Raw genomic sequence first — 18,717 nt, 5'->3', positions numbered from 1 at the left:
AGCATTTCTCGATTTCTCTCTCACTTTATTCTTTTTCTCTCTTTTTTCTCTTTTCTCTATTCCTCTCTCACTCTCCAACTCTTTCTATTTCCTCTCTCTGTAACTTATGATGTAATCATCTTTCTTTCTTTCTATGTTTCTCTCTTTCTCACCCCTTTTTTGATCTCTCTCTCTCACGTCACTTTGTCTCTTTTCCCCTGCTCACTCTTTTACTTTCTTTCTCTGTTTAGCTTCTCTTCTTTTTTTTATCTTTCTCTCTTCATTTCTTCCTTTTTTCTTTTTTTCTCTCTTTATTTCTACACTCCTATCTCAATTCTGCTCTTTTTCTCTCACTGTGACTCTGTCTCCCTTGTTCTCCCTACCTGTTGATCACTTTCTCTTTCCTTGCCCTTCTTCCTCTCTCTTTTCTAAACGTACTTGTCCGGCTTCTGTGAGATTTTTTTAGAGCATTTGTGGCCCCCGGCTAAAACCAGTCGGACGTCCCTGATGTCGACAATGTTGTTATGAAGGAGAATCGAGGCCGTTGAATCCGCCCGTCTTACCATCCGTTCGAGATGGTAAGACGGGCGGATTTTCTAGAAAAGCACTTTGGTGAAAGACAATGAGAGCGGTGTCCTTCGCAGCGATATCCCCGGAGACCTCGAAAGCTCGGATAGCGAGCGACGGCGACGGGCCCGGAAACGGCGGCGCGGCCGGCGGACGAAAGCCGACGGCCTCCGTTTGTCATCCGCGGCCATTAGCCGTCCGAAAAGAGCGGCTCGCTTTTGGCTTTTTGATGCGGAGAGGAAGCGCGAGTGACAAGAAAAAGGCTTTCCGCTCGGATCCTGGGGAGAGATCGGGTCTCCCCCGACCGTAGGCATGTTCTCCTTGAAGAGAGAAGCGAACGACATGAAAGTGCGTCGTGTCAAACGGAAATGTCAAACCGTCGGAACCGACCGTCGTTAGCGACGCGTGCTGGCCACCCTCTCTACAGTCAAAGGCTGCACATTTGCACCAAAGATGATCAATTGAAAAAAGTTTGATTGCCCCTTGGGCGATCGCAGTTACCTGAATGTATCGCGGCTGTTCGCTGCATATTGTCTTGGTTTGTTTTGCTCTAGATAGATGGATAGATAGATAGTGTCATGTCCAGCATGGTTGTCGAGCTGGCCCCGCCCCCTGGGCACCGGCTGTAGCAGATCGTCTAATTTGCATGTGTGCTTCCTAAAGGCGAGTTCATTGCATTACTTTGCATTATTCTGTTCTGTTTAACTTGAGGAAACCTGTACTTGCCCGTTCTGAGTAAAAGCCTGTTTTGTGAGTATTCCTAGTCTGAGTTCCTGTTTGCCCGTCAGCCTGTTTTTGTTTTTGTCCCTGAGTGTCGGACGACTTTTATTTCCTTAATAAAAGTAACTGATCGTTAACGCGAATGAGTTCACCCTTCCTGCCTCCTGCCTCCGATCTGGTCCGGTCTCGTGACAGATAGATAAATAGATGCCTAGATAGATAGATAGATAAGTAGATGTCTAGAGAGATAGATGTCTAGATAGTAAAGAAATCATGAGTAAACAAACGCTGATGGGATCCAAAGCGGTCGTCGTGTTTGAAAAAAGAAGAAGTGGCGTCTTGCTCCCTTTCTCGTCGTTTGTGTACGTCGAGAGAAGACGCTTTTCAGTTGGCGAGCGTCTTCTCCTCACAAGTAAACCAAAGCTCGTCATGTAATATCTCGATCTATGGCTTTCACCAAGTTTCAGGATCCTTTTTTTGACTCTTTTTCTTCATCTTTTGCGGTTTTCTTTTTTTCCTCTCTTTATTCCTTTTTTTGGACATATTTTTTCTCCACTTTTTCTCTCTCTCTCATTTCCCCTTCTAAGTTTTCAATTGTATTTCTTTTTTCAGAGGTTTGTACTTCTTTCTCTCTCTCATTTTGTATTTCCTTTTTTTGTTTCATTTGTTTCCTTTTTTTGCTTTCCTCACTTTTTCTCCCTTTCTAAAGTCATTTTGTCATGTTACATAACGTTGTTAGAATGTTGACTAATGTCGATCCCAAAACTGTACGTCACATCCCACATGCCCACACCTTTCTTGTGTAAATATTGTGTCAATTATAACCTTTATCTTCTTGTTTTTTTTTCATCCTCACTGTTCAATGTGAAACTGGAGTGCCACGTCTCATTTCGTTGTCACAATATGTTTAACCCATTTTGTAACAATGACAATAAAACTATATTCTATTCTATTCTATTTGAATAATTGTGGATATATGGATTAAAGCGACGACAAAAATCGGAAGAGCCGCTTAGGGAGCAGAAATAAGTTGAAATGTCAATGGTCTGTCAATTTCTAGAGCGCTTTTCAAGTCAATGAAGAGCTCCAGAAGCGCTTCACACTTACCCATTCACACACACACTCACACACCAATAGCAGCCATGCTTATTGGGGCCATTAGGGATTCAGTGTCTTCCTCAAGGACACTTTGACATATAACACGGAGGAGCCGGGAATCAAACCCGCGATCTCTTAATCCCCGGACGAGCGCTCTACCTCCTGAGCCGATGTCGCCCCAAAAGGCTGCTTCTAGGATTTTTTGGGGGTGAGGGGATTTTTGGTCTTTTTTCAGTTTCTTTTGGGAGTATCTGCTACTTTCTAAGGGTGGTTCGAAGTGTTTTTCTGCTTGTTTTTCAAGAATTTCTCTATTTTGGCAAGGTGGGTTTTTCGCTTTGTTTTTCTTTCAGAGGGTTTTTTGAGTCGATTTTTGTCTGGTATTCGGTCATCCGGTGTGGGTTTTTTTCCCGCGGCTTTACCCGAAAGAGCCGATGGTCTGAAAAGAGCCGGAACCGTCACGCCTGCTGTCAAAAATGCACGACAAAGGCGGAAAAGGATTCGTACGGCGAGGGCGTCCGACTCCGAGGGACTCCCGACGGGATCCGACGGGCCGCTCCTGGAAAGCCGTGGCTCTTCTTTTTAGGCTTCGGCATTCCAACCAAATTGCAGACTCTCCTCGAGTCTTGGCGCCCCCCCCCAAAGAGGGATCTCGTACAAATCCAGGCCTCTTCTACTTTGCGCGTCCGTCTTCATTTGGACCAAAGTTCACGACGAAAAAGAAGCCGGGACACACCGGACGGCGACTTTTCTCCTCTTGGCTCCAGTTGACGTCGAATCTGTAAATTGGTTTTTGGGTCTCGAAAATCTTTTTTATTTTATTGAATTGACTATAAAGGGATTTTACAAATGACAGTTATTGAACGCAATGAAGATTTATCACAGAAGAGGCTGAAGTTCGAGGACAGGTGGCGCCGTTCCGAGCGTGGCGTGTTTTGGCCGGGAAATTTTAAAAGCGGGGCGCCGACGGGGGAATTAGGCCTCGTTTTGAGAAACGCCTGGCATTGTTTTGAGCCGATACGAGTTTCCTTTAGACGTGGCGGCGCCTTTCGGCGAGGAGGTGGTGAAGCTGACACCTGACCCGCCCCATGGGGGGGGCCTTCCTGATGCACGGGTCAGACGAGGTGGGGGCCACGTGGGGAGTTCCTGGCCCGCCCATGAGGGGTGGTCGACGCCCCGACGTTTGAAAAGACGAAAGACAGAAGGAGAGAAGAGAGACGAGAGACGGGAGAATCGACGAAGACTAATTAGACTAATTTGACAATAATTCGGCTAAATTTGATGGAATTCACTTCGTTAAATACTTTAAGAAAATAAATCTGCCCCTGTGTGGAAAAGTCTGTCTCTTGTAATATATTTCCCTAAATTAAGGTAGGAGCATGCATTGTTGGGAGAATGAAGTTTGTGTTTGGTTAATGGAGTCAGATAACTCATATTCCAACAATTTGGTCAACGCTACGTTTGGAATATCGTTTTTTTCCCCTAACAGTCTTTGCTGTCAGCAAGTCAACGATGTTCTGTTAAGTACGACAACACGTGTCTTCAATCTTCCGTCCTTCGATGGCGGGTCGTCTTCCCGGAAGGGATTCCGAGACATCCGTCCGCGCCGACCAGATAAGCTCGCCGACCGACTCCTTCTCCTTCCTCATTTGTCGGACGGTGAAAACGTATGGTCTCGATCCGACTGGACTTTTCCTCGGTGGCCGACTGGCAAACGGGCACGGGAGCCCTCCTCTTTCCAAAAATGTTCTTTGCTTTTTGAAGGTCCCACTCCCCGTATTTCACCCCCGACCCAGTTGCGCCTCCACAATCTGCGCATTGTTCACATTCCCCCACCGGCTCGGCTCCCTCCTTCGCTGGCTCCAGAATGCCCTCGATGGGGGGGGGGGGAGGCTTAAACAGGGGAAAAGCGCTAACAAGCCGCAATATGCCGACATACAGTAGGGCTTTTTGCACATTACCGCATTCTGCCCTCACACCAGCGCCTCGCTCGTGGCGAGGAGCGGCACAAGGCTCCCATTCACGGTCCGGGGTGACGGCGTGCGTGACGCCATTCGCAGCCCCGCAACAGCGGCCGCCCGGCCGCTAAATGCGGCTTCTGGTTCTCGCGGACCCGGAAAAGGCTCCGCGTCGGCTTCTAGGGTCATTGGGCCGTCAAAGGCCGACTCGTACGCCCGACACAAAGCCTTTTTGTTTCGCTTCCATCCGCCCAAACCGGACAGGACTTGAACCCTACCTTGCCCGTTAAAAAAAAAGTTTTGGGCGTGGGGCAGGAACCGGAGGCGGGGATGCTCCGAGAGAGGGATGGGGTCGGATAACAAATGGAGGGACAAAGTGACAAATGTCCTAAAAAACAAACAAAACAATCTCCAAATCGAAATCACACAGAGGCGCGAGATGTTTTCTTCTTCCTCGGAGGGAGCGTGACGGACAATCATCGAGAAGCGCTTATCTAAAGCGATGAAAATGTGAATGGAAAGATCTTATCAGAATCCATCGCCAAACAGAAGAACAGCTTCAGCGACAGACCGCTGTCACAGTCTTGTTCCACAAACAGACTGAGGAGATCATTTCTTCCTCATGCCACGAGGCTCTTGAACTCCACCCGGGGCACTCAAAGCCCACATGAAACCCCACCCCCACGTTTGCATATTACCCTATTTTTATTACAGTGTGTATTTTCCGTATCACTCTATATCGACAGGTTATATTGGCTATTTTTGTATTCTAAATCATTTTATTATTTTATTTTTTAACACAAGGATACTGCTGGAAGTGTGAATTTTCCTACAGGTATGAATAAAGTATCCATCGATCCATCCAGAATCATCTTAAAAAACTTTCCATTTTCTGCTTTGTCTCAGAATAGTCCATTTCTCATATTAGCGTTAGCATGGAGTTTTGATGCTAAACAAAGCCTTTGGTGTGTTCCATTTTGGCTCGGTCAAACCAAACGACAAATCCGTTTTCATTCACACCTCCGAGCTGCAGAAGAACAGCATCCGTTCTCTTCTCGCAGTCTTCCCTTTAAAGTGGCTTGCAAAGAGCTGGCCAAATGTTCAGTATCGCCCTGCAAAAGCACCCCTACCGTTCTAAAGTTGGAGTGGAAACAGATTTCACGCCATTTTGCTTCATTCTGCTGACAATCGTGTGCTTCACTTTTTTTTTAATGAGCGGTTGGGCGCGTGGGGGGGAACGGAGCTCGCCGAGCCGTGGCCATTAGCGTTCCCCGAAGCTACGGTCTCGTTGCGCAATATAACGCGGGACGCTGTGCAGAACCCCGATGATTTATGACCCCGGTCTTCGAAGGAAAAACTTTTCTTAGCGAGACGCGACGGATCGTGAGAGCGAGCGGCGCTCATTACCGGAGCCGTTCGCGTTCCCCGAGGCCGAGGTCTCCTCGCACGATACGCCGACCGCCAGCCCTAGGATTTAGATCGCAGATCGCAGGATCCTGATGATTTATGACCCTCGTCTCTGGAGAAAAACCTCATCTTAGCGAGACGTGACAGAATAGGATTGCGAGCCACACCGATTGCCACGAAGATTGGCAAATGAGCCGAGTCGCATCTTTTATGGATTTCGTCCCAAAATAATAGTCTGTCCGCTAAGGAACCGATCCAGTCTGAAAATAAGAGTTCTACGGTCCAGTTTTGGCCCCTGAAAAGTCGCAAAAAAAAGACAATTCTTCACAGCAAAATAAAAACGTCGGCATTATTTTGGCTTATTTTCGACCCGTTTTTGCTGGCTGAGTACTTCTCAGGATAACTTTTAAAGCTTGGATGTGGGGGCTAAAATTATTTTAGACCAAAAATAGACAACCTAACTTTAACACTTTCCTTTCCGGCACACGCAGATAATTGTCTGGTCCGTTTTTTTAAATGAATGAACCTCGAAATAAACGTGTAACATTGGGTCGTGTTTAGCCCAAATTGGGTTGAAAAATAGTCTTTAACTTGTCCAAATGAAGTCCTCAAAAATGTGGTTCTAAACTATTGAAAATTCCTTTTTTGTAAGTTCAGACCAACTAGGCACTAAGTGTCTTTTGGTCTTTGGATTTTGTCTTGTATACGGTCTGTTTTAAATCGAATTTAGACATCTAAAACTGGCTGGTGTTCAGCCCGTCCCCCGTGGGCCAAATGGAGTCTGAAAAGAGTCGTTTTGGGGTCCCATTTTGGCTCCTAGAAATTCATGAAAAAGACAATCCTTTAAGCCAAAAAGAGACGTATTTTGATCGGCGTCTCTTCTTAAGTTCGAGTCACCAAAAAGTCTTTCAAAAGACCTTTTGGCGACTTTCTACCGAATAAAAAGGAGCCGTCGCGTCTTCTTCCCGTCTTTTTCTGACTTTGCACAAACTCAAATGACTCGAAATCGAATCCAGAAAGCGCGTTCAAACACAATCGTCAAAACACAGCGAATTCCTCGGAACGACGACGGTAAAGTGACAAAATAACTGGCTTCGTTCGAGACACGTAAAAAATGGGAATCAAAGATAGAAAAACCAGAAAAAAACAAATTTGACGGATAGAGACGGAAGGAAGAGTGGCTTTGGCCACAAAACCTCGATTCAAATGTGCTCGAATGCTCACTTTTGATGGCAGAGTCCTTCCTTTTCCCATCAAGCACTTTTGCCTGTTTTGTCTTCATCTTGTCTTTACCCCTCCACATTTCCTCACTGTTAAATGCAAACCTGGAGTGCCACCTCCAATTCCGTTGTCACAACATGTTCAACCCATTTTGTAACAATGACGATAAAGGTAGATTCTATTCTATTAAACGTGACGACTTTTTGCCAAATGAGCTCTGGTTTACTTGTGAGGAGAAGACGCTCGCCAACTGAAAAGCGTCTTCTCTCGACGTACACAATTACGAGAAAGGGAGAAAGACGCCACTTCTTCTTTTTTCAAACACGACGACCGCTTTGGATCCCATTAGCGTTTGTTTACTGGTGAGGAAAACACGGTCGCTAACTGAAAAGTGTCATTTCCATGATGACGCAATGAGGAGAAAGGGTGCAACATGCCACTTAGGCTGAAAACGTTTACCACGGCTCACTCGCTCCGCCGCAAAGTCTTCACTCGAAATAAATCCCGTCTCGTCTCACATTTCGCATTCGTGATCATCATTAGAATTAAAAAAGGATGAGTTTCCTTTGATATTTCCCGCCTGCTTTTCTCTCCACCGTCTCCACGATCCAGCGATGGCGATTCCGGCTCTTTTTAGAGAGTCGAGCCGAAAGAGCCGGCTTTTGGGCCTCCCAAACTGCTCTTTTGATGTTTTTGGGGTGGCTTTAATCCTTATATTTACCGTAATTATGTAGCAGAATGAACAAAATGACTTCAAGTAGAGGAAAATAAAGCATAACAATTAAACAAGAAAAGAAAAACGGAAAAAAAGGAAATAGCTAATGGGAGAGAAAGGAGAAATTTAGGGATTCCTTTTATCCACGGGTGTCAAAGTTGCGGTTTGCGGCCCACCGAGGTTTATTATTCGGCCCGTGAGACGACACCGAGACGAGAGCAAGAGGAAAAATCTGCTTCCCTTTGTAATACTGTATGTCCACCTGAGGTTGACAAAGCCAGACTCCAAAGCCACTGGACCGATTTTACTTTCTCACTTTCTCTTTCTGACTTTTTCTCTTTTTCTTTGATGTCTCACCACATCTCATCTCATGATCTGCAGCGCTTATCCTCAGTAGGGTCGCGGGGGTGCCGGAGCCCATCCCAGCAATCATCGGGCAGTGGACAGGGGACACCCTCGACTGCTTGCCAGCCCATCGCAGGGCATTTCTTTGATGTATCTCTCTTTTTTCCTATAACTCTCTTTCTTCCTCCATCTATTTTTCTCTTTCCCATCTCTCTCACCTTTCTCTACCTCTCCGCCTCTCCTTTTCTCTTTCTTTTCTTCTCTTTCACTCTCTCTTGTATTCTCTTTCTGTCAATTCATCTTGTTCTCCCTCGCTCTTTCTTTCTTGCTGTTTTTTTCTCTTTAATCTATGAGTCTTGCCCCCCGTGATGGTTTTTTTTCTTCAGACCATGTGGCCCCTAAGCTCAAATGAGTTTGACAACCCTGCTTGAATTAGTATATGATAAATTCTAATTGTACTGATGATATAATTGTATATGATATCATAAAAATGGAACCTAATGCACAAAATAAAAGAATATTTTCTAACAAAAATGTACTATTCTAGTTCCAATAGCATTTTCACAGTGAACTGAAGTCAATCCGCGCAGAGACGAAGAATGTTGGGAATGTTGGGATGCAGCTTGCAATGTTCACAACACGCATGTTTCCTTTTCCTGTCTTTAGGAAAAAGCATTCGACGTGGGAAAAAGCTTCCGAAGTCACGGAAAAAAACACGGAATGACGGCGATAGACGTCAAAGGAGCGGGCTACCTTTTGCCTTTCCTCTGAAACCAGAATGTCAAAAAATGTAAATGTTCTGCATTCCCATAGAGCTTTTCAAGTCAATGAAGAGCTCCCGATGGGCTTTACAATCTGCTTCACACTTTTCCCTTTTACACACTAACTCACCGATAGCAGCGTCAGCCATGTAAGGCAACGACCTGCTATCAGGGTCTTGCCCGAGGACACTTCGACATATAACACGGAGGAGCCGGGAATGGAACCCGCGACCTCTCCATCTACCTCCTGAACTCATGCCGCCCCGATGCCAAAGTAAGGTTGGCAGAAACGGACAAAAGTCCTCTGTGTCCTGGAAACATCTTGAAAAAGAGTCAGGGGCCCCAACCTCAGATGCTTTTGCTGCTGAAAGACCCCCCGGGGGCCCCCGAGTCAACATTGCCCTCGCACGTCATCAAAAGATAGCACATGCTAAGTAGATCAGAAAATAAGAGGTGGTCTCGGGCCCACTTGGCCGTTTCGTGTAAACAACAACGATTGGCGTCGGAGTCTCCTCTTCAAAGACCAAACAAAGTTTCTTCGGAGAGAGAGAGAATTCTGCTCATTTCGAGCGCAACTTTTCTCGTGTTGTGACTTTCTGACTCGATCGTTTGGGACGATGAGAAGAAAGATTGGACTCCGATGAAGTTCTAGCACACAGGTGTCAAACGGGCGGCCCGTGGGCCGGATCGGGCCCGCTAAGGGATTGAATCCGGACCGCCTGACCACACTCAGAGAAGCGCAAGAGAAAAACAAGCTGCAGGTTGAAATAGGTCCACTTGATGTTGCCAAAGCCAGGTGCCTCCAACAAAGACAATGTACTTGTATTTGTTTGTATCTCTCTCTCTCTCTCTCTCTCTCTTTCTTTTCCTCCCCTTTTCTCCCACTCTCTGTTTCTGTCTCTTTCACTCTCTGTGTCTCTCTTTTGCTCATGTTGCTCATTGTCTCTTTCTCTCTCTGTGTCTTTTAACCTCTTTTGCTCTAACTTCCTTTTTTCCTCTTCTCTCTTTTCTCTCTTCATACTCTTTGCGCTTTCTTTTCTCTCCTTCTGTCTATTTTCTTTGGATTTCTTACTTCCTCTCCCTTTCTCACGACTTTTTATCTTCCGTTTCTAACGTTCTCTCCCTCTCCCTCTTTTTCTTTGGGCGTGGGGCAGGAACCGGAGGCGGGGATGCTCCGAGAGAGGGATGGGGTTTCATAACAAATGGAGGTACAAAGCGACAAATGTCCTGAAAAACAAACAAAACAAAACCTCCAAATCGAAATCGCACGGAGGCGCCGGAGGTTTTCTTCTTCCTAGGGGGAGCGTGACGGACAATCATCGAGAAGCGCTTATTTAAAGCGATGAAAACGTGAATGGAAAGATCTTATCGGAATCCATCTCCAAACAGAAGAGCAGCTTCAGCGACAGACCGCTGTCACAGTCTTGTTCCACAGACAGACCGAGGAGATCATTTCTTCCTCATTTCTTCTTTGTCTCGCCCTCTCTCCCTCTTTCTCTTATTTCTTGATCCCTCTTTTTCTTTTTCTTGAATCTACTCGTTTGGCCCTCGACAGAATGTTTTATGGTCTGGCCCCCGACTTCCAATGAGTTTGACAGCATTCAAATGCAGTTGTGAAATCCTAGCCACTGTTTTTCCTCATGGAAAGCATTTTTTGAATTCGTGCTTGGAAATGGGTTTTAAAATGAAAGATACTTTGATTGGAGCAGAAAAATAGAGTTTCAATGGTTTGTCAGCGGGATAACGATTGATTTTTTTTTAGTCTTGCAAACTAGTTTCTAGATTTTTTTCCCCCGCTTGATTTTAGACGTGATTGGAGAATTCCACGTCCGATGAGTTGATGGAGACACGTTTGGTGTTCGTCTCGCGCAAAAGTCGCGCTTTGCCCCTTAAAGGTGTACAAAGTGCATCGCGAAAACAATAAATCCATAAAAAAAGCCGAAAGGCTCACCTATTGCATTTCTTCCCGATTGCGTAATATGAAATGACGTCTCACTTACTTGTCCCGAGCCGAGATGTTTCGTTGTCCTTCTTTCTGATTTCCAAAAGTTTGCAAAAACTGCCTCGGGATCTTGCGTCCTGTCAAATGGGCCACGCGTCAAAATCCGACACGCGGGTTCCACTCTTTTGGTCCGTCCCGAAGAAAAGAGCAAAAAGTGGCCGAATCCAAAAGCGCTTCTCCTTGCAGCCACTCTCTACTTTTTGGGGATCCTCTCCTCCTTTTTTTTTTCTCCTTCTTTTTTTTCCTGCTGGTGCCTGGCGCCTCCGCCTCTCTCTTTCTCTCTCTCTCTCTCTCTCTCTTGACGTATGCGCGTGACGTCATCACGGTGGAAAATGGCGTCTGAATGCAAACAAACACTCAAGTGTGTGCAGCAAATTTCAAGCGCAACCCTTCCTGCACTCATACTCAAGCGTGATGGACTCCTAGCTCTTCGTAGGAGCTTCATTTGTCCCAGGATGGTGTCAGCTCTCAAGACAAGCGCATACCTGTCAAGCTCTAGGTTTTTGCCGTCCAAAGTACATTTAGGACGCATTTGAAGACGTGTACGACGTACGAGAAAATCTGTACGGAAAAAGGCAAATTTGTCAATGACCGCTATACACTGATGCAAATCAATTCAGTCCAACGCGTTGGCCGCGGTATCCTCTATCTCTGTATCGTTTTGTTGTTGTTGTTGCAAACGAAGAGAGAGGTTCGATGCTACTGTGCGCATGCGTCTGCCGCCTCAGATTTCATGCGATAGTGATGTAGCGAAAGGAAGTCCGTCTCTTTTTAGAGAACCGGCTCAACTCGTTCAAGAGAGCCGGCTCTCCGACGGCTCGCTCGCTTCGATGCGTTCTATGACGAATCGTTATTGTTGTACCAAGAAGTTAAGAAAAAAAAGGAAGTAGAAAAGGAGAAAATTTAAAAAGACAGGTTTGTGGTTATCCCTTGAATCAGTATATTACCAACAATCATTGAATGCAAAAAATGAATTCATCATTTGAATAAGAAAATGTATTATTCTATTGAATGATATTTGCATGTATTTTTTCTTTTTACAGTGAAGGTCCAAGCCTCTTCATTTTTTTTAATAATAAACCACATTCATGTCGAGCAACTCAGTATCTCACATCAAAATGTTAACAATATATATGATATAAGGAAACACATGTAGAGTATCACATGTTAAACGACATAAACGAACACGTTTGAAAAAAATATGGTGTAAGATGATTTTGTATTTTGTAAGGGCGTTACTCGGTGGAATCCACACTTTGTCGTCCGCCGCGTTTGTCTGCTATGTAGCGGTCAAATATTACACACCGGGCCTTTAAATAAACATACACACAAAGGTGTTTACGGCATATTGTTCTTCTTTGATTTGAATAAAGCGAAGCGCTGCAGAAATTCTCCTGCGGCTTTGTAACCCGCACTCGCTGCTTCCTCCCGCCGAACCGCAGTCACGGTCCTCTTCTGGGAAGCGGCGATGGCGTCCGATCGAAACCGTTCCGACGCCGTGTCGACTTTTAGCTCTTTGCGAATAGACACACTTGTGCTCTCCCTCTCGCTAGCTCCTGCTAGCTTCTTGTTGTTCGTCCACAAAACCAAAAGTCTCTCCATCCTGTCGTGAATAATTGTCAATTTTGAAAAAAGGAGTCCCTCGGCCGGTCAGTTCGATAGCCTTGAGGACATCTTTCTGGATCAAATATACTTTTACGATCCAACTTTTCATCCATGAATCGTAATTTATCATTATTTTATAAATATACTCAACTGAAAATCCAAATATCAGAGCCGTAGGGATCGAGTCCCGTCGATTTGTGGCGCCCTTAACCACAAACTGTCGGAATTCGCAGGCCGCCGTCACCCCGTCCCCTGATCTGAAAGCGCCATGCGGTCAAGGGAAATCACACAAGCATGAGGAAAATGGGAATCCTCCAGAAGAGCTCATTCTGTCAAGAACTAGAACAGGATCAGGACCCAAACGCGTGACCTTCTCACGCGAGCCTTTTATTTGACGGGAAATGGGGAGTCATGCACGTTAGACAGCGGTCTGGCGTGGAAAGACGGGAAGCCAGAGACAGACAAAATGGATTCCAATCGCCCGGGTTGATATCGGACAGATGGGGTCGATGCTGGACAGGACAGGACAGACAGGAAAGATAATGAATCGGGATATCGAAAATCAACAGGACAACTAGACGGGAACGAAAACTGGCAAAAATAATGAACAGGAAAAAAATAGACGGAAACAAAACTGGAAACCAAAATTACCCCGGACAAAATAAACGGGTACGATACCGGACGGGAAATACCAACGGGAACTGGACTGAGTCGTAACCCGCGTCTTGCGGGGCAGAGGTTTCGTTGACGGACTGACAAAGTAAGAGAGAGTGCACTGAGCTTAAAAAGACGGAAAGCCCATCTGTTCGTGAGCAGCTGGCGCCACACGGGTGGGGCCGATCGGGCGCCATGGCAACCGATACACATTCCCCTCCTGACGTATATTCAAATCGTTCCAAGCCCCCCTCCCCTTTTTATGGATCAAGATTCAATTAAAATGATAAATGTGTCTATAAAATGCAGCAAGGGAGGGTCATTTTAAAAAAGACCCGCCCACAATTCCCAAAGAGGCGGAGCCTATTCCTTCTATAAGTAGACTTTGCCAACTCAACATAAGCAGAAAAGGACAGAAGCTCGTTACAAATTGGATTTTTAAAAAGTAGCGTTCCGAAAAAAAGATCCATTTTATGAAAAGAAAAATACCTGAAAAACGAGGTCAAGCGTTTTTCCGCAACTTTTTTCTGTATTTAAAAAAAAAAACGCTTGGCGACGCATGAAATATCTTTACGAGTATTGTGAGCGTACGCGGCGGGCCGCCAGTGGCCCACCGACCGCGGTTTGGATCTGGTGCATCGCAAGCGTTTACAATGACACAAGACCGGAATGCTCTTTTTCCGCCCGTAAATAAAATCTTCTTAAAAAGTTCTCGGCAGTCGCAAGTTGTTCTTTTTCGACATCCCCCCTTCCTCTCCCGCTTAATTGGAAACACATTTCCTTTTTTTTTCTCTCCCTGTAACTGAAGAGAAACAGGAAGGGAGTCCAGTCTGGAGAAGAGAGGGGGGGAAAAAGGGAGAAAAAAAAAAGGAAGAGTGCATTCTTCTCCTCCGTAAAGCGAATATATCGGCCCGAAAGGATTTCAAGCTGTCGGTTAGCGAGGGCCGTTTAGCTTTCCATTCTTAGGTTTATGCCGAGCTTGGGAGGCCTTTCCATCGCTGCTACTTTCCTCAAATCCCAAGTTTTGGGGGTGGAGCCTCGTGCGGGCCTCCGTAGAAAGGCATTTCGTGACAAAACAAAGTAACAAACAAACAAGGGGGTCCCAAAACAAATGACAAATTCAAACCTAACAATACCTAAACCAAAAACAAGGACCAAACTGGAAACGGAGATGCAAAGAACCAAGTCACAAACAAACAAGGGGTCGCTAAACAACAAAATGGCCGAACAAAACCGAGCCTAAAATGATTCCAAGACCAAAAGGGCAGATGTGGGAACAAAATAACAAACAAGGGGTCACTAAACAACAAAATGGTCAAACAAAACCAAGCCTAAAAGGATTCGAAAACCAAAAGGGCAGATGTAGGAACAAAATAACAAACAGGGGGTCGCAAAACAATGAAAGGGCCGGACAAAAGCAAACCTGACATGATCCATACCAGAAACAAAGACTGAAACGCAGGTAACAAAGTAACAAACGCTTACCAATGAACAAAATGTCCTAACAAGACACCAGAAACCAAATCAGAGGTAGCAGCCAAAATGACCTGTTAATGTCCTCATAAAGCAGGGGTGTCAAAGTCATTTGAACTCAGGGGGGCCACACCATAGAACAAACATTCTGTCGGGGGCCGGACGAGTAGATGAGAGAGAAAGGAAAAGAGAGAAAAAAGAAATAAAAGAAAGAGGGAGGGAAAAGGAGAGAGGGCGGGACAAAGGGTAAGGATCATTTGGGACAGGTGTGTGCCGATCGGGCTTAGGTGTGTCCGCTTCCAAACCAGGTTGGCGCCCTCTAGTGTAAGGTGGCCAACCAGATGCTAACATGAAAACCGCATTCAAAACAAATGCTTTGTGCTTTTCTACACGTGTCACTTGTTGAGCACTCCACGATGGCTTTCGTCTCATTGTGTGTTCCATGATGCCTGGGGACCTTTCACGGATCGGCTGCTGTTATTGGTCAAAGGAAAAAGCGTCACGACGACAGGACCAACATTGTGCGGGTTGGCGACCCGGTGACAAATTGTCGCTCTTTAGCTCCAAACGGAACAACAAGCGACCTATCGAGCGTCGCTCGTCTTCAGCTCGTCTTCAGCTCGTCTTCAGCTCGTCTTCAGCTCGTCTTCAGCTCGTCTTCAGCTCGTCTTCAGCTCGTCTTCAGCTCGTCTTCAGCTCGTCTTCAGCTCGTCTTCAGTCGACCACCTAAAAGCTCTTTGTGGTCGAGTGGAAGCGGAAGGTAGAGCGAGAACTTGTTAGGTGTGTTGGGGGGGACCCAAGCGGGGAAAGCGGGAACTGAGGCAGGGATTGTGCTCAGAAAGAGGGACGGTATTTCATCACAAAAGGGAGTACAAAGTAACAAACCAATGAGGGTTCGCAAACCAACAAAATGTCCAAACTGCAAAAGACGATGCAATGAAAAAAATAACAAACGGGTGAGCATTCAACAACTCACAATATTCCCAAACAAGGAACAAGAAACAAACCAAAAAAACTGGCAAGGTAGTGGAAAGGCAATAAAAACTGTAAGAAAAACAAGTGGGCGCAAAACCACTCACAAAATGTCCAAACAGGAAACAGCAAGCGACTCTGATGTCGCAACGACTGGACAGATGAGTGCTGAATGGACACACCTGCTCCGAGTTCTAAACCCACTTAGCGCCCCCTGTAGGGAAGAAGGTGGCGTAGCGCAACGTAACAGCCCTGATGTTTTCCAGGATTTGCAGCCAACATTTTTTTACACCATTTCCTAGCAATTTGATGTGAAGTAGGTACAAGTCACATCTAGACACTCACAACAATAAATGAGCTACGCTAGCGTCTTACTGTCGCTAATTCTCACGACGTAAACAGGCTGCGTTAATTGCAATAAATCGGTGTCACGTACCAGGACGGGAAACGGGCAGCTCATTTTCCTCTTGCGCTTCTCTGAGTGTTGTCTCGCGGGCAGGATTCAATCCCTCAGCGGGCCTGATCCGGCCCGCGGGCCGCCTGTTTGACACATGTGCTCTAGAAACATCTGCCAAGAAGACTTCAGGAGGCATTAGTTCCAGCATTAGCATTTTTGTAGCACTGACCAGAGAAAACACAGTCCATTTACTAGCTTTAGCATGAGCATTTTTTTTAGCACCGACGGTTGAAATCATTGCAAAGATGCGTTTGCTGTAGTTTTCACGGTAAACTGTCACCTCACGGAGCACAACTCGAGAATCCAAACATCTCTAGCGGCTAGCAAATGCTAACGTAGCGCAGCTTAGGTAAGCTTTGGGTTCGACATCAGGAAGCCATTAGGAGAAGAAAGAGATTTGGCCCCGCCTCCTACTTCACAATGGCTCTCCCCTTTATCCGTTCCTTTCGCTCGCCCTCCTTTTCCTTCCTGTCTTTATTTCCTCTCTTTTTTTTTTTTGCACCCCCTCCACCCTTTTCCTGAAAAACCTTTCGAAAATCTGCCCCGTTTGCACAAATGTGACTTTCCGCTCCCGTTTTGGATTCTTTTCCAGTCAAAGCGGATCCCCAAATCCTTTGTCTCCACTTTGGAAGCGTTCCACACCAAAAGCGCCTCCCCGCTGGGAAGCCGACAAATGCTCTTTGTGAGGACTTTGAGGACCACTTGACTCAAACGGGGTCCGGCCTTTTGGCCCGTCAGAACCTAAGATCTACAGATAATAGCCGGTCCATGGGTTTGACCACTGGAAGGTTTGACCTGGGTTGAAGCAGGAACACTTGCTGGACTTTCCACCCGCGTCGACCCAACGCCCTGCCTTTGAGACCCAATTCCCGCATCTCTTTGAAGGACATTTTATGGGTCGGGGCCGGGAAACAGACGGGAATCAGAACAGGAGAGAGTCATGGTCGAAAGGCTTGCCTAGCGTGAGCTGAGGTTTGCAGACGGACCGACAACCGGTGACAGGAAGACAGGGGATATCGCGGCGGGGACCGATCGGGCGCTATGGCAACCGTGACAACCGGGGTTTCAAATGAGTCATTTTCCGAATATCACGTGTACTGAAAACTGTTTCGTGCCGTACCATAAAACTTCTGACGCCGAAATAAACCGCCAAATTATAAACGAATAAAATGAAAAACAAATGTCGAGAGAAAACCTCATTTTCTCAAAGTCAATCTTTTCCACATGCTCAAAAGTGATTTCTAGACGCTCGACTTGAAATCCAAAATGGCTTTAGTAACGTTGGCGCGAGGGAAACGCCGAAGTGCAATGGTCAGCAAAGGACAGTAACGGGTACCAGCGACGAAGAACCGGTAAGCGTCCAGGATTTGATAAGGTTTTAGATCAGCACTGGTGTATGGGGAGACTCCGTTTACAATCTAGTGGTTCGGATGGCGTGGACTGAATGTTCTCAGCAAGAGTGGACCATTTGTTTAGATGTCAGGAGGAGGACAGCATCGTTCGCTAGCTAACATTGCTAACGTTATCCTCCCTTTCTCTAGATCAGTAATAGGTAATAGTAGGTGACCTGAATGCTCGAGTGGGTGATGGAAAATATGGTTGGTCAATATGGAGTTCCAGAAAGAAATGAGAGTGGGAAGAAATGAAGTTATGTGTAAAACGGAAAACGAGTGATGATGGATCGTGGAGGGCTAGTTATAAGAAGAGGGTGAGGGAAGAGGTGAAAATGTCAGAGGCAGAAAAGGAAAGAGTTTAAAGAGAAGATAGGGGAAGAGTATGAACGGATTAGTAGAAGAGAAGTGGAGAGTGTGGAAATGGAACGGAAGTGGTTTAAAGAGGCAGCGTTGAGGAGTGCCAAAGAAGTGTGCGGAATGAGAAAAGTCGGTCGAGGTATTAGGAAAGGAAGTGAATGGTGGAATGATGAGGTCTCAGAGGCTGTGACAGAGAAGATGTGATGAGGTGTTGTAAAAGGACAGTGGGATGTTTAGACGCGTTCTAAGGGATGGGCAGGGCACCCGTATGATGCGGCAGGGGTAAACCAGCGAAAGCTGTCGGACAGAAGAGTGTGTTGTGTCACCCTGACATGGCCGCTTTCTGGTGTCCGGTTTCATCTGGAGGGACCAAAGCAAGACCGACTCGGGTGCCGAGGTGCCTAACTTTTTTGGGTTTTTGGGCATTTGGGTTAGCCATGGCCCCCCCCAAAATTTTGTGTGTTTTTTGCTACTTTATCCCTTTTTTCTTTTCTTTTTTGTATGTGTTTGTCTTGCTGCCGGTCACCCCTCTTGAAGGATATGACCAAGGTCGATAGATAGATAGTGATTTGGGGGGGCAGACTGGCAGGGTGGGGTTCAATGGCTGAAAACCCTGAGGCCATCTGTCGCCATTTTCAGACCACTTTGTCCTGTAAAACAATGTTTCAGCTCATTATTTTCATTGACAAGATGGCGCCGAGAGACTTCCGCTCGCTCATTTTTGGTGGGTGACGGGAACGGCTGAATGAGCCGGCTCTTCCGAGCGAGCCACAGGAACCGGATCGCCACCGATCGAGGAGCCGACTCTTTTTGGTGAGCTGAGACCAAAAAAGCCTTTTCTCTAAAAAGAGAGCCAATTGCCGTGACTCCTTGAGGTGGCGAATCTGCGAGAATCCAGAAAAAGAGCAACTCCCCGTTCCTTCAACACAGTCTTCAGAGAGGGAATCGGTAAAAGCGGGGGCGGGGGGGAGCGAGGAAACAGAGGTACAAAGGAGCCCTTGTCTTCGTCCTGTTCAAGAATTGTCCCGTACCCCA

At 46.2% G+C, this 18,717-nt stretch overlaps 1 protein-coding gene across 1 annotated transcript in view; it reads right to left on the bottom strand.

Moving 5' to 3' along the window:
* The window catches only part of lpar1 (lysophosphatidic acid receptor 1), a 28,697-nt gene extending 17,636 nt beyond the window's left edge, over nt 1–11,061 (bottom strand). Inside the window, exon 1 of the mRNA XM_088333111.1 lies at nt 10,769–11,061. The gene's annotated coding sequence lies outside the window, so the exon portion shown is untranslated. The remainder of the gene's footprint in view (nt 1–10,768) is intronic.
* Between the last annotated feature and the right edge of the window lie 7,656 nt (nt 11,062–18,717).

The sequence above is a fragment of the Urocampus carinirostris genome, chromosome 4, assembly GCF_059441175.1.
Source record: "Urocampus carinirostris isolate Australia breed hairy pipefish chromosome 4, RoL_Ucar_1.0, whole genome shotgun sequence".
NCBI classification, from domain to species: Eukaryota; Metazoa; Chordata; class Actinopteri; order Syngnathiformes; family Syngnathidae; genus Urocampus; species Urocampus carinirostris.
Note: the sequence above shows the minus strand (reverse complement) of the source record. Positions and strands in the feature narration are given on the sequence as shown.